The following is a 16,578-nucleotide window of genomic DNA, read 5'->3' on the forward strand; positions in this document are numbered from 1 at the left end:
GCTGAGCTTTTCCAGCAACTTTGTTTTTGTTCGAGAGGAGAAACGTACTAGATGTATAAGGGGCAGTTACATTCATTGTACCCAATTGGACCGACTACCGAATATTAGTTTCAACTCCTCAGAATTCACACTGTTTACAGAATATGATCATTCGTGTTACTTAAATCCCCACAGGCTTTCAATTCAGTGTTGTACCATTGTAAATATTTACATTCCCCTTTTGTCTCCTGTTCAAGTTCATTTGCTGCCAGATTTTGTCCTGATCGGTTGTTTTGATTTCATTTATTGTAGTCGCATGTACCTAAGTACAGTGAAAAGCTTTGTTTTGTGAGCAGTACAGGCAGATCGTAGCAAACCAGGACATACAGATCATAGGATGCTGAGAGCGAGGCATACAGGTTACACTGCACAGGAGGTACATGAAGCAAAATCCACATTATTTGAAGTTAGAGAGGTCCATTCAGCAGTCTAATAACGACAGGGAAGAAGCTGTTTTTGAACCTGTTGATGTGTCTGTTCAAGCTTCTGTATCTTCTGTCTGATGGAAGCGTTCTTCCAACTTGCTACTGAATTATTTTGTTTTTCATTTTGACTTGTGCTATTTTGAGATCTTGGGCAGTAATGTCTCTTTATTAAAAACCTGAAAGAACTGCAGTGCTGTAAATCAGGAACAAAAACAGAAGTTGCCGGAAAAGCTCAGCAGGTCTGGCAGCATCTGTGAAGGAAAAAAACAGAGTTAATGCTTGGGGGCCCTGAGGAAGGGTCACCGGATCCAAAACGTTAACTCTGATTTTTTTTCTCCACAGATGCTGCCAAACCTAATATCTCTTTAACATTTAAAGTAACTTTATAAATGATGGAAAAAAAAATGTTTTTGTCAGTTTGTAAATGAACACCACTTTCCTTTGGATGCCACCAGCAAACACAGCTCTCCCTCCCCTCCATTATCAGCATTCCACAGTTCCCTCTGTGATACCCTAGTCCACTCCTCCATCACTCCTAATACTTCCTTTCTCCACCCGGCATCATCTTACGCAATCACAGAAGCTGTAACAAGTACCTATTCACCACCTCTCTCATCACTGCCTGAGATCCCAAACAGATCTTCCAGGGGAATCAGCGTTTCAATCTAGTCGACTACGTTCGCTGCTCACAACGGGATCTCCTTTACATTGACAATCCCAAATGCAGACTTGGTGATCACTTTGTGGAACATCTCTGCTCTGTTCATAGGAATGACCCTGACCTTCCAGTCGCTTGTCATTTCAGCCCTGATGAAGAGTCATCTAGACTCGAAACGTTAGCTTGCTTTCTCTCCATGGATGCTGTCTGACACTCTGTGATCTCCAGCATTTTTTGTTTTCAGTACAGATTCTGCAGTAATTTGCTCCTAATTTATTTTTGGTGTTAGGTTATTGCTACCACCTTGAGCAGTGTGTGTCAAGAAATGCCTTGACACCAAAGCAGTTATTTGCTATCTGGTTGTCTGAGACAGTTTACAATTCAGATCAACCTGGCCATGTGTATTTTGTTAAAAGTTAATCTTTTTTCTCACTAATTTGTGAAGGCTGTGCAAGTTTCTTCATGAGTAAACAAAGCATCACAGCTTGAACTACAGTTTCTGCCCTTGGTCACAGCATTGCTTTATCAGCATTTCCATGACAACAGTTCAACTTGCCTTTAATAAAAGCAACTTTTAGTACATGGAAACATGCCCAAGGATATTCACAGTGGCATAATGAAAGTAAACTGTAAATCCAGAAGGAAATAATAGAAGTTCATTGAAGAGATGGGTTCTGAGAATAATTTAGAACTTCTTATTGATTCGCTCGATTTATTATTGCCACATGTACCAAAATACAGTAAATAGTATTGGTTTGTGTGCTATCCAGACAAATCATACCTTACATAAGTACATTAGGGTAATGGAACAGAATACAGAATATAGTGTCACAACTACAGAGAAGGTGCAGAGAAAGATCAAATCTAATGTGAGAGGCCTGTTCATAAGTCTAATAACAGTGCGAAAGAAGCTGTTTTTAAATCCGTTGTTACAAGTTTTCAAACTTTTGTATCTTCTGCCTGACGGAAGAGATTATAACTGGGATGGGAGGGGTCTTTGATTACATTGGATGCTTTCCCGAAGCAATGGGAAGTGTAGACTGAGTCAATGGAAGGAAGACTGGTTTTTGTGATGGACTGGGCTGTGTTCACAACACTGTAGTTTCTTGCAGTCTTGGTCAGAGCAGTCTGCTTTTCCATTCATCCTTTTGAAGGAGATAATTGCAGAGTGTGTTTTCTAAGACTCTATGTGTACCGTGTTGAGAAAAGATGCTGTGGAGGCCAAAGTCAAAAGAACAGAATTTGTAAGGGAGCAGTTATTGTGGCGGAGACTGTAGGGTTGTTGACGATTTGAGATGGCAAGGCCAGGAAAAGATTTGAAAGAACAGCAAAATAAGTATAATGTAATAGGAACCCCAAAGTAATCCAGGCCATAGATGATGGGGTTTAGGATAGTGTATGGATGATAGAGTTTGAGAATAGAGTGTGTAAAGCAGGTTATGTAAATCATTGAATCTATAAGGGAGAAGGACAAGACTGGGGATTTTAATAATGGGCAGGGGTATGTGGTACTTACAGTTGTTGGTGTACACATTTCAGAGTTAAGTGAGGTTATGATGCTAACAATAAGCTTTGAAAAGGTGAGAAGTTACATCACCAATATGTGTGATGAAAGTATGCCTGAGAATAAAGTATTAATTGCAATTCACAATACAAGTGCATCTTTATTATGATGCTGCTGAGAAATGACAGAACATATTCTGCATTATACCTGACACTGTCTTGCCATTATAAGTCATGTTGCAATGTCCTCATTGTTTCCCTGTGTTGATTTGTCGTCACCATGTACGTGATGTATGTGGTTCTTGTTCATTATCGTAGGTGCCATGAACACGTGGTTTCTTTTATTTTAGTTACTTTTACTGGATTGTTGCATGTCATTTTACAGTTCACATCTCCAGAAGTTCAAACCTGACTCTTGTTTCAGGTTGCCATCTCTAATATTCCCATTTATCTTCACAAAGGTGTCACCTTTTGTGACTTCTTAGCTACCCACTCCTGTTTCTTTTCTCCCCCAACTTGCCCTTCTTTATTAATCCCCACTTCTGCCAAATTTTCAACCTCCTTCTTACTCCACTCTTTCACATCCAAATACTGTCATTGCTTTTTCTTTACTGCATTACGTGTCTCCTTCACTGCCCTGTTCCCTCAGCTGCCCTCACCCTTGTTTACCAGCTTCTTCAGCTTTCCTCGGTCAAGCTTCAGATTTCTCCCTGCAGTGTTAAATTTTTCTGTCTTCTCCACTTTGCTTATAGTCATCAATTCCCTTATTTACTGCCAGGGGTACAAAAATAAACATTTTCTCTTCCCTCCCTGCACCTGTATTCTCATTACAAAAGAAGAATGACAAATGACTTGTGTCTCCTCCATTTGGTGCCCCATTCTATACGAACAATCCATACCACCATTGTATGAGTCCTCTGTACTCTTGCTCACTCCAAGGTCGATTTGCTATCACTGTCCCCATTCAGGATAAGAATCTACAGGACCTTGCTTGATCCTCGTGCGTTAGAGGATAGCAACTTGGTAGTTTATCAAGATTGTGTTCCTGTTTTAAATAAGATAAATGATATCTGCTATGTACAACTATGTCAACATCTTGCATTTATCTAAATTAAACTCCATCTGCTATTCCTTGGCCCATCGGTCCATGAGATTAAGGTCTTGTTGTACTCTGAGAGATAATCTTCTCCACCAATTTTGGTGTCATCAGCAAACTTACTAACCATGCCTCCTATATTCACATCTAAATCATTTATATAAATGATAACGGTTTGAACAAATTCAAGATGAGAATGAATGTTTGGCAAAGCAGGACTATGAATGGAAAGTAATGCACAGTAGATGGACTGAAATGACTTGGATCTGTACACTTGTCTATTTCAAAGGCAATAAAAGTACATTGAAACTCAACAATGTTGCCTTTTTATTAGCAAATATTTGACTAAAAGATCAGGTTGATCAGAAACTGTATGCAGTTGTTCAGGATGCAAAACAGTAGACTGAGTGGTCAATAACAGAATGGGTCATTTGAATTACAAAATAGTTTTGGGGTCAATCTGAACCCCTATCCACCTTTTACCTGTTCACCTGCAGTTTTAATCAAGGCAGAAATCTTGGATGAACAAGTAACTCCCTCCCTGGAAACCAGGTAGCTAAAGGGAAACTAGGACAATGGTGCCAAAGCTACAAGTGCAACAACTCAATTTGAATGCCAAGCGGAGCAGGGTGGTTCCTCCTAGCTCAAGGACATCATTTTCTTCCTTGTCTCTCATTTCTCTCCTGCATTTCCAGCAGTCTGCTCGGAATCAGAGATCGGAGCCAACTCTTCAGGATCGTGGATTGGACTTAACCCTCACCCACCTGATCAATGGCCACTTCCCTCCCCACAATCTGATGTCCCTTCAAACCACTGTTTAGTGGCCTTGAGGTGCAGATAGCAATCTACCTCTGGGCCAGAAGCTCCAACCTCAGGACTTGTTAGTCACAGAAGGTGTGTCAGAACATTGCCAAACAGGTTGACAATCTGTAATGCTTTCTGATACATCTATGGTAGACAGTAAGAGTGGAAGGGACAGCTAGAACCATGTGGGAGCAAATGTCAGAAACAGGTGTCATCCTCGATCCACACAAACACAATCTTTTGATCCCTCAACTGCACCTCTCAAGTATAAGATGCCCCAGGCAAGATTGGTGAAGACATCCCTCTGTAAGATCTGTATGCCCCAGTGACAATACTCCCACTAGCCCTGTTACAAATGTCTGACATACTCTGGGTCTGTAGCCTCCTGCAGTTTGTTCCTGCTTGACAATGACTCCAGCCTGTTAATCATAACAACATATCCATGGGTTTGCCAGGCTTCCTGAAACTTGCTGGTGAATGCAATCTGAAAACACAATAGCAGTTGAGCTAATTTAAACCGTTTGGGAATCTTGTAATAAACACTCATTACTTCTGGTGTCTTCTTTTCTGTGAGTGGCAGAGTGTTTAGTCACAGTACTTTTGCTAAGACTTTTTTACTGCACTTTGGAGGTTTACTCAATCATATCAGCTTGGAAGGTGACAGTCTCAGACTGAACCAGACACGTGGTGGAATGACCAATGTCTGAAGCAGCATCCTGCTGGTCAACCACCTGGAAATGGATAACAGAGAGCTGCAGCAAAAAGGGAACTGTGAAGAGGAGAACCACAGCAAAGATGCCAGCAGAGAGTGGGAATAGCAGCAGAAAGGGCAGTACAGATCTATGACACAGGGTTTATAGATAGAGGATGAATTTCCTTGATATGTCTGAAGAAGTTTTGAAGCATGCTCAGTTTGCGGTGTCAGACATCTGCAGTCTGATGGAGAAAGATATGCTGCCTGCTAGACATGATGATCACTGGTTATCAGTGACTGTCAGGAACATTACAGTCCTCAATGATTTTGAGTCTGAATCCCTATTGTAGTTGCCCGTGGCTGAATATGACAAAGTGGCTATTAGAGATTTTCTTTTTACCTGACACAAACAATTGAAGGAAATTTTAGCTGATTTCATATAGCTCAAATTATGGCTTTCACAGACAGACAAAAAAATGTCTCTGAGCCCTAGTAAGATGAGCCTGGAATGCCAGTGGTACGAAGGCAGCTCTGAAGAAAACCATCTGATTTGAGATTTCCAATTTCTCTATGAAATAGGAAGGGAAAGCTTGATCTACCTGAGGTTAGACTTTTTAAACTAATTATAATTACATATTAGAGTAGATAAATATTTGTACAATAAAAGAAGTTTAAATTTATTAGATATGGGGGAATTAAATTTCTGAAGGCAGTTAGCCTTGGATGCAGAGACACCCTTGAAGAAATTTTTCTCTCCGTAAGCAAGATTTAGAACAACAAAAAGGTATAGCAGGATAACGTCGCGAGAGTACTGAGGAACAAATAACGTAGCAAAGGGGGGCAGAAACAGTTTTGAAGCAGGGTCACCATGAGCTTGAGAAATAAGCAACTGCCACTTAGCAAGCCAGATAAGAAGGAAGCTATTCCTAAAATTTATTAGCTTTGTCACAGAATCATAGTATTAAGCTTAACTTTAACGTTATGAGTAACTTTATATTAGAGCTGATATTACAAATACTGTAACAGTTGGTAGAAATTAACATCCTTTTTAGTCTTCAGTACTAAGATCAGCAAGGGATATGAATTGCATTTGAAAAGTCATTAATAATGAGCAAATATATGATGTGGCTGGTAAATGTCTGGGAAGGGACATAACAATCGGAATTGGAATGTGGTCAATAATTGTAAGAGCCCAAGATGATGGGAGGGCCTAAAGTGGACCATGAAGTTGTCCATCATTGATTGTGTATTTACAGGACTGGATGCATAGGTCAGAGGGGATGTGCCAAACCCTGATGTAAAATGTTACATGTAACTATTGTAATGCGGTATGTATCAATATCCTGTACTTCATTGGGAAGGGTAGAGTGTCACTGACCTCCGATCCAAGCTGTTATTAACAGGACAACTGGGCCCCACATAAAAGCTAGATTCAGAGCAGTCTCTGACTTCTCCCACCCTGTGGTAAAGGAGCACCGAATAGAGATCAATTGGTGCCACTAAATGCGGGACTCAGACTCCTCTTTAAAAACCCTCTCCAACAAACCTTTCAGGGGCTCAGCTGGAGACACACATCCAGGATGCCACTGGTCTGTGGCCCACAAATGTATAAGAGACCAGGCCAATGGCTTACTTGTCAGGGCTGGCAGTTATATAAACTTTGCCTGCAATGACACCTTTCGGAATGAGCAAATGCTCTGGTTTAGAATTTCAACTGGCCTCCTGCAGTTCAGGACATCTTTGACTCCACAGACATTTCAATTGGACACCTTCAAATTAGGCGTATTTCTGAAGGACAAAGGTTTCCCATCCCAACTACGTGTAGCTAGTCTACAGTTATACAGCACTCCAATCAGGGAGTGATGCTTTTACCCTGGTGCAGTTCAAGATTGCTGATGGTTTTTGGACATCCAAGCTGGCTTAAGAGTGTTACAAGATGTGGAAACCCACTGCAAATTTGGCTGATGACATGCAGCAGAAACCCAAAAACTGATAAACGCTGCACTATGACGAATATGCGATCAAACAAGCTGTGGCGCTATTGAAATACTGCATACACACTAGACAAATCTAGAATTTTCCTATGTTCTATAAGGTAGTGGGTTCCAAAAGGATTAATGTTGGAACATGCACCAAGTCCCATGCAATTGCTGATGTCACACCGTTTTGGGTGGCGAATCAGTAAGTCCAGGTCAAGATCCCAAATGGGTCAAATGTGTCATTTCAGACAGCTACCATTGTGTTGTAGATCACTTTAGTGCAAATGGGTGCAGTTCTATTGGCAGCAGCTGTGTGGATGGATTTGTTTGATTGAAGCATTTGAATGTGTGGCCATTTTATAGATGGAAGGAAACATACTTGCAGTGCCCAACGATATTAGCACATTCATTCTTCAGGCAAACTCCTCCATTTTCTCTACAAAAGGCCTGTCAGTACAATACACATTGTTAAATACTGTTCAATGATTCTCCTTTATATTGAAGGCCATGGAACACATTATCCATGCCCAGCTGAAGAGAGGTTAGAAAGCATACCACTCTCCATCACAGACTCTCCACTATAGTCCCTGCTTTTGCGAATGGAATGGCGCTGCCACCAATCATTTTCTTGATCGGGTCTACGTACCTCTTTGGTTCACAGTGATAGGGGAACAGCCACTAGTGAGTCTTTCTCTTTTATTTAACCTACTTTTCTAGTCAACCTGTTCAGAGATGTTACTGCACCCCTCTGGAGCAGGTGGGGCCTGAACCCAGGCCTCTCAGTCTAAGGGTAGGGACACGACCTTGGCCCTCTTGTGGTGCACTTCCACTAGTGGGTCTTAACAACAAAGCCTTTTTCGTCTTAACGATGTTAGGAATTGCAGGCTACATTAACCAGCTAGACATTGTTGATAAGAGTATTGAGAAACATTGATGACACATTTGTCCCCAGGATCCTGAGCTATTGTCCCAGTTGCCACATCCAATATTGTCTAATGTCACCTGATTGTGAGGAGCTCAATGCAGTCTCCAACGTTAACCCTTTCAGCACCATTGCCCTATACAACACCAATCAACACCACCTCCTGGTCCTCATTTCTGAATTGTATGAATCGCCAGGTGAACCCAATCACCTTTTGAACTGGTCCGGTGAAAGTGTGAATATTTGAGTAGGTGCACGGTATGTATGAGTTCCTGTGATGTGCTCTGATAAAGATTCCGTTCCTCCGAGGAACCAAGTCAGCAATCTCCAGTGTTTGTTCCATTGTGGGTGAAGAATATGTAGGTGATAAGCAAGATGGTTTAGCACTAGAAAGGTAACAATTTCTTAAGTTGTAATTATGAAGGTGGTATTATCCTGTTGAATCTAAACCAAATTGAGTTCTGTATGTCATGACCAATCTTAATTGCTCATCCAGTGGCATCTGCCAGAGCTCACTGCTTGCATCTCACCAACCGTGGTTTTCTCTCACCACCACCTTGTTGAGCTGGGGTTTGGATGGACAAATTTGGATGGACGCATTTAGGTACAGTTTCCATACTTGAACACCACTTGGGGAAATGATGCCCTAGTCCAGTCAATACCCAGATGGCAGGTTGTCCTCCTTTAAGATCCAAAGCTGTTTTCCCACAAAGCCCATGTGATACCTTAGTGGGTCCTGCTTAAGGAATTCCTTAGCATTAACCCTTTAGATCAGTTGACCCATAGACAACATCCATCCCCATAATGAGAATCAGTTTATTGGGTTCAGTCTGCCCATTGGCACTAGTAGGCTTTCTTCTTCCACTTTACTGTTCTGACTGTTTGTTTGTGGTGCCTTAAATTCAACAATTCTAGAAAGTCTGCATCTTTTATTTTTAAGTCACATGTCATGGCATTACTGCAATTGCTTTTGGAAAAAAAAACAACTTGTTCTGCTAGAGACCTGGGGCAGATTCAGGGAAAGAAGCAGGTGAGGCCTTATGCCAGGCCTAATTTGTAAAAGGACTATACCGAAGCTGAAGAAAAAGCGGGTGGAAAATCCTATTGTCGAAGTAAGGGCTTGCATATTTTTTCTTATGTATTCACAGGATGAGGGTGTCACTGGCTAGGCCAGCGTTTATTGTCCAGAGGGCAAATAAGAGTCAACCACATTGCTGTGGGTCTGGAGTCACATATAGACCAGACCAGGTAAGGATGGCAGTTTCCTTCCCTAAAGGACATGAGTGAACCAGATGGATTTTTCCAGCAATCAACAATGGATTCATGGTCATCATTCGACTCTTAAGTCCAAATTTTTATTGAATTCAAATACCACCATCTGCCATGGCGGATTTCAACCTGGGTCTCCAGGATACTACCTCGGTCTCTGGATTAACAGTCCAGTAGGCCGTCACCTCCCCGTAGGCATCAGTAGGAAGCTTGCTGTAAAGATAAGATAGCAGAGGAGGAGAGGTCTTAAACTGGCACTAGGAAGGAGTCAGGTCTCTTGATCTGCCAAATTTTAAAGCACTGACAATCTTGGAAACGGCTGAAATAGCAGGAGAAATGAACTATGTATGTCATGATTGAAGGCAGAAAGATGAGTCTTATAGTAAGTATTGATAAACAGGCAGTGAATATTTAAGTGACGTAAGCAGGGACAACACATGCATTACCTCAGGTTGACGTGTGTGCAGTTGCATCATTATAATGCATTACGTGCAGTATACATTATTCACCCTCGCAAATTGAATCCTCTGTTCTCTTTCAGAATACGGTGACCAGTAATGGATTTCAGAAATTCTCTGCAATGCAATCACATTTCAGATACTTTCTTTATAGTTGTGAAGTTCTGCAAAATGCTGTTCTGCTGGAGAGTTTCTTAGAAGTAAAGCAAGCAGACGTTAGCCTCTACTTATTTTATAATGTGTTGGTGTGTGTACAGAGCTACAAAGTTTAAAATCTACCAAGCAGCATTTCAAAACCAATGTTGATTTTTGTCATTTGGAAGGATGTAGCATCCTGTCTAAATCTGTTTGCACTTCACTAACTCAACAGACCTTCAGTGTATTTAAAGAAACCTGGTATTGAGTTAATTTTACCAGTGAATGCTATTCCTGAAATAGTGTAGAACAGTGTTCACTGTAAAAGTCATAATTGCATCTGTGGCAATATTTCATCATCTGCTGTATGGTTTTTGCCAAAGAGCTTCTATCTGTAAAATTAGTGAGTCTGCAATTGGGTTTGCAATTGCAAGGTGACGCAATCCTTTTGAAATGTTCATTCAGCTTTTTTTTTAAACCATTTTGGAGGTTTCACAGCTGAACATAGTCATGGCTATTATGGGAAATGTTCACAGGAAAACGAACAGATTTGCTAAATGCAATCCCAGAATCTCGTGTATTAAAAGCAGAATTTGATTTATTGTAGCCTCATGGCAATGAACTAAGACAGGCACATATGGAAAAACTGGAAAAGTGCAGCTGTTCTGCTCTTGTCAAGCATGTGAGATTTTGCAAACGCGTTCCCTCATTAATATAATCTTAAGATTTAGCAACGGAAGAAGTTGTGTAATTGACACCATGGGTTCCAAATATGTTTATGGTTCGCTTTACTCGGAGCGTTACATTGGATCTTCAGCACAGTTATTTGGTGCAATAGTGATTCGAGACTCCAGTCCACTAAATGGAGGCTGGATGCTGGTGTTTACTTCGAAATCTTGGAACACTGATGAGATGCCAAGCACGTTTTCACATGTCAAATTATTGCTGTCAAAAGAGCAAATACATGGCAGTAGTTTCTGTGCAAGTGCTGACTTGCTATTCACCCATGAGTTGTGCTCAGTCTGTTGAGGGAGAGTGTGCTGGATTAGAAAATGACAGTCCGATTGAACCTTATTTTTGGACTACACCTGACTTCCCAAGCAGTATTCATCATAGTGGGCACAACTAGATAGCAAATAGTAATCGGTGACTCCACCCTCAACCTCTTGTTGACACTGAAGCCATTTGTGATGCACGGTGGTACTGCACAGAGATGAACGTACTCAACGCAAACCAAGCAATCAACCTGGGTCTGAATGACTAGATGTTAATCTGATTCCATGTTCCAAAGTTTTTAAAAAAAATGTAACTCAAAGGATTTGAAAACCTAATTTGATTGAAAACTTTTAGGCTTACTTTTTGTACAAGTTGCTGTATTCAAGGTGATTTTTCACTTGACAGGAGTACAGCTGTTATCAGATATTGTTAGTTCAATCGCATGGTACAAGTAGCCTAACTTGGGTCTTTGTAAATCTGAAAATGTGAGGCATGAATCGTTGAGCTAAGGTGAGCTGGTTTCCCACTTTCTGTTTTCTTCATTTGTGGGATGTGGGTGTTGCTGGCTGAGCTACCATTTATCATCCAGACCTAGTTATCCTTCAAATGGTGATGGTGAGCAGCCTTCTTGAATCAAATGTAGCCATTTCCTTAAGGTTGACTCTCAATGCCCTTGGGGAGAGAATTCCAGGATTTTGACTCAACGATATGTTTCCAAGCCAGGATGGTGAGTGACTTGGAGGGGCATTTGCAGGGAGTGGTGTTCCTATGCATCTACTGCCCTTGTCCTTCCAGATAGTCATGGTCATAGGGTAAAGATGCTGTTTGAGGTGCTGTGGTGAATGGAGGGAGTGGATGTTTGAGAATGTGATACCAGACAAGTGGACTGTTTTGTCCTGGATGGTGTCAAGTTTCTTGAGTGTTGTTGGAGCTGCACTCATCCATGCAAGTGTCTTGTAAATGGTGGCCAGGCTTTCTAGTCAATTGTAACCCGCAGGTTATTGATAATGGGGGATTCAGCGATGGTAATACATTGAATGTCAGATGTTCATTGCCTGACATTTGTATGGTGTGAATGTTATTGTCACTTGTCAGCTCAAGCCTGAATATTGTCCAGGTCTTGTTGCATTTGGACATGGACTGCTTCACTGTCTGGGGGTTGCAAGTGGTGCTAAAAATTATGTAATCATCAGCAAACATCCCAGTTCTGACTTTATGACAGAGGAAGCATTGATGGAGTAGCTGAAGATGGTTGGGCCTAGGACACTACCCTGAGGAACTAATGATGAGATATCCTGAAACTGTCATGACTGACCTCCAACAATACAACCATCTTCTCTTATGCTAAGTATGACTCCAACCATTGGGGAGTTTGTCCCCTGATTCCTGTTGACTCCGGTTTTGCTGGGGCTCCTTGGTGCCATGCTGTCAAACATGGCTTTGATGTTAGGGGTGATCACTGCCACCTCACCTCTGGAATTCAGCTCTTTTATTCGCGTTTGAACCAAGTCTGTAATGAGCTGAGTGGTCCGAGTGGAATCCAAATTGAGTATCAATGAGTAGGTTATCACTAAGCAAGTGTTACTTGATAACATTGTCGATGACACGTTCCATCACTTTACCGCAGATCAAGAATATAGTGACAGGGAAGTAATTGTCCTGATTTTTGTGTACAGGACATACCTGGGTAACTTCCTTGAACATGGTATCTTGGAAGTAGATTCCTACTTTACATAGGTGCATCCCTACATTTAAGTTTGCTAAAAAGCTACAGATATCATGAAAGCAGACAATGTTGAAGCTTCACAGAGGGAGCAAGTTCTCAATTGGGAAGAAGTGCTTGTTCCTACAACTGAACTATCCCATAAAGATATCATAGCAAAGAATTATGGGACTTCACATGACCTGCATTTCTCAAGTCTATTTACAGTAGTGACAGCAAACATTTTTCATTTGTTTAGGCTGAGTTTTGTGTACGTATGCACATATTTTGTGACAGTTCCATTTTGTGTTTGGATGGGTTCTATTTTGCAGTGGATTTATTATTTCTAGCAGCAGTTGATGAAGTTGGGAATTATAGATAATCTTGTTTATAAAATAAGTTCAAAACTAATCTTTGATCAAACCTATCTAAAATACATTGGAACTCTACTGGTAACTTTGTCATCTGTGGTACGTTGGTGGGTTGAGCCCAGTTTCTCCAGCATAAGACTGTAGTGTGTCTCATTAAGTCTGTCAAGTGAACTGTGTTTAGGTCCATGGACCAGAAGTAAAGAGAATCACTGGCAAATGCTTCTAATTGAGCAGTATTTTGGGATGCAGGCACATGAAAATGATTACATTTCAGGCAAATGTTAGCATGAAAACTAGTTATTGTGCACACATCTGGATACAATGTGCCAATGGAACAGTGGGCCACACAGCAGTACGGGCTAGTACAAGGCAGCATGCATGACGATGTATTTTTAGAACAGTATTGTTCTACTTTTAGCATAGAATCCTTGTATCACATTATCATGTTGTACCGAAGTTGCAGCATGACTGATTCCATGAATATTCCATACTTGCTTTTATTTTTAATCATTTAAGTATCTCATATTCATCAGTTCTTGAAGTTGTTCATCGTTTTGCGCTGACCTAATGTTCTGTCTCGCATTTAGTTCCCAATTTCGCCCCCCCCCCCAAAAGAAATCACATTACAAGGGCCCCCTGACTCTGAATGTCCAACTTAAGTCTTATACTTACAAGCGTTGTCCCATACTGAGGTGTAATTTTAAAGACTGGACATAAGAACTTTTCTTGTACTTATGAACACCTGCTTCATGTTGTCCTGTACTGTGTTCTGACTCGTGTACAAATCGATTTGTAAATGGACTCTGGAATGAAACCCAACCATCTTATTGTGTTTTAGGACCTTGTTTACGAATTGATCGCTGTGGCACGCATCATCATGGCAATTACACTTTGTTAGCTACAAAATGGTGACGTCTCTTGAGAGGAGATATATAAATGCAAGTTTAAGTTACCTTTTGTTAAGAAGTTGATTGGAAGGTGTGTCCCAAATTTCACACCTATGTTCTAATTGCAGGGAGACGCTGCACCCCCAAAAAGAGAAGTCAGATTTACAGGGCCATGATGATAATGCAACAATCAATTTGCAAAGTCCTAAAGCACAACAATGACAGTGATAGACGGTGACTGTTCATGACCTATTATTAGAATTAAGGGCATTTGAAAGGTCTAGGCCCGAAACGTCAGCCTTCCTGCTCCTCTGATGCTGCTTGGCCTGCTGTGTTCATCCAGCTCTACAACTTGTTATCTCAGATTCTCCAGCATCTGCATTTCCTACTATCTCTGATTATGTTTATTGCTGTTCTGAGTGCATTTATAAAAGCTGATTTGTTGGAACCTTTTTTAAATCTATGTGGTCAATGAGTATTTCCTCTTCTCATCAGGAATGGTGTGAGAGTCAGATTTAACGCTACACAGAGGTTTCTGACTGTGCTCTGACATATCACCTTAACTTACCTTTGTGTCTTAAAATGGTTTGCTATATTAATGCAACCTGTTGTCTTAATGCTGGCCACTTACTGCAGTAAATTAGGAGTTTGATTTAAATGGACCAGTCTTGTCTGATGAGTAATTGAGAGCAAACACATCACTTGAATTGTGGGCCTAATAATTTTCATTAGCGAGTTAGACTGTCAGCACAAAGCATCATTGGTAGTGAAAGCCCTGGGTGGGGTCTTGTATTTAATGGATTTCTCGGCCACCCTCCCCAACTCTGGAGTTTCCTCCATTCCTGGATCCAAAACTTTTCCAAGTTCCCCGACCATCATCTCATTTACCTTGGGGTGGACAATTTCCACAGGTTCCCAGTGATTGGCAGGCATCTGCACCCTCCCCTCCACCCATCCCGTGATTTTAAATTTTAAATTCCCATTGGCTAGGAGTGATGTGATGGTCATGTCCTCCATCTGAAATGTCAGTTGAGGTTTAGGAACTGAAATTGTCACTTGCTTTGGCTGCCATGTTGTGAGTCCTGCCTTGAAATTAAAATTGTGGCTTTCATTTCAAAAGAAAGCCAGACAAATGTTTAAAGCATTTCAGGTTCTGCATGACTTTTCCTTTTTAATGTAGCATTTTGAGTGTTAATGAGGAGTTTTGAGACGTGACTAATATTTATAGTTTAATATTACTGCAGTCTTTTTTTTAATGTAAGTTTTTAATTGCTTTCATTTCCAATCCAGCAATCTTAAATTGTAGATTCTGTGCTTTTTTTTCTATGTTTCAATTTGAATGAACAGAAGAAGCTCTGTTTCAATTCAAAAAGACAGTATTCAACAGCAGGTGGGAGAACTGGGGATATTCTGAAAAACAGAGATTTCATTGGTGTTAGTCCAGCCTATGCCACGGTGCGCTGTACTTGGCTAAGTTTACACAAATACTGAAATTTTCCCTTATAGGGCACAGCGTGAGTTAGAACAGGCAGGACTTCAGTTGACAGCTCACTCGCCTGAAGTGAAATTTGCTGAAAGTGTCTGAAGCCCTCTATCAAAGATTGCAAGGCATTTTTATTTCTTGCAAGTTGGTTGCCGGGGTGTATGGGGGCTGGGGGCTGTTGGAAGGAGGAGAAGGGAAAGCTTGGATCTTAAACTTGGCTACCATTTCAGATGCTGGATCTTGTTTCTTCACAGTTGCTTGTCTGCAGTTGTAAGTAATGGAATTCTCCCTTTTCCTGTTTAGCAATGTAGGCCAAACCTCGCACAGTTAATGAGTCTGAAACAGCAGCCGTATTTTATGATGTATAACCGTTTTAAAAGTACTTGATGTACAATAATTAGTTTGGGTGGATAACTTTAACCAGAGATTTTTGTGATGTTTTTACCCTGATATTTGATTAGGCAGTTCCTCTCCTGACTGTGGAATTTCAGAGTGTGTGGGAAACAGGTTGGACTGCATATTTTTAGTGAGTTTGCTCTGGAGCGAAATCTGATTGAGACTGTACTGTAACTAGCAAAAAAAACACAGGAGGGCAGATGACTTCTTTTAAACTCCCTTCCTTTAGTAAAATTTGAAGTTTCCTCCTCCCCCCTCTTCTAGAGGGAGAGACAAGTCTGAAGGCAGTAGTGTTCTGTTCTGTTTTTAGGATTAGCAACTTATTTACCCTTTCTGTCCCCCAGAGGAATCTTTCATTCTGTGGTTCACTGCAGTGCATGTGGTCACCTGATTAATCCACAACAGTCAGACTCCAATAGATTTGTGCTTCTGAAGTTTGCATCAAGTTCAGTTTTGAGTGCCATAGCTTGCTGCTCATAAAGGTATCTGTAGAAGTGGATTTTTTTTATCCAACACATCTGACATATCGGAGTAAACAGATTATTGAAACTTGTCTTGTGCCATGCTTGCAAAATACTCACAGACCCTTTAAAGCAAGACTGCATGTGGCTGACTTTCTCATCTGTGCTTTGTATTAACCTTTCTTGATTAGGATTGTTATAAGTAAACTTAAAGTGAAGTATAATAACTTTCTAAAATGTAACTATATGCAGGCAACAAGGTGCAGGGCTGGATGAACACAGCAGGCCAAGCAGCATCAT

At 40.9% G+C, this 16,578-nt stretch overlaps 1 protein-coding gene across 6 annotated transcripts in view; it reads left to right on the forward strand.

Moving 5' to 3' along the window:
• Positions 1 to 16,578, forward strand: part of kank1a (KN motif and ankyrin repeat domains 1a) — a 238,018-nt gene that overhangs the window by 184,039 nt on the left and 37,401 nt on the right. The window lies entirely within an intron of this gene.

The sequence above is a fragment of the Rhincodon typus genome, chromosome 3, assembly GCF_021869965.1.
Source record: "Rhincodon typus isolate 14 chromosome 3, sRhiTyp1.1, whole genome shotgun sequence".
NCBI lineage: Eukaryota > Metazoa > Chordata > Chondrichthyes > Orectolobiformes > Rhincodontidae > Rhincodon > Rhincodon typus.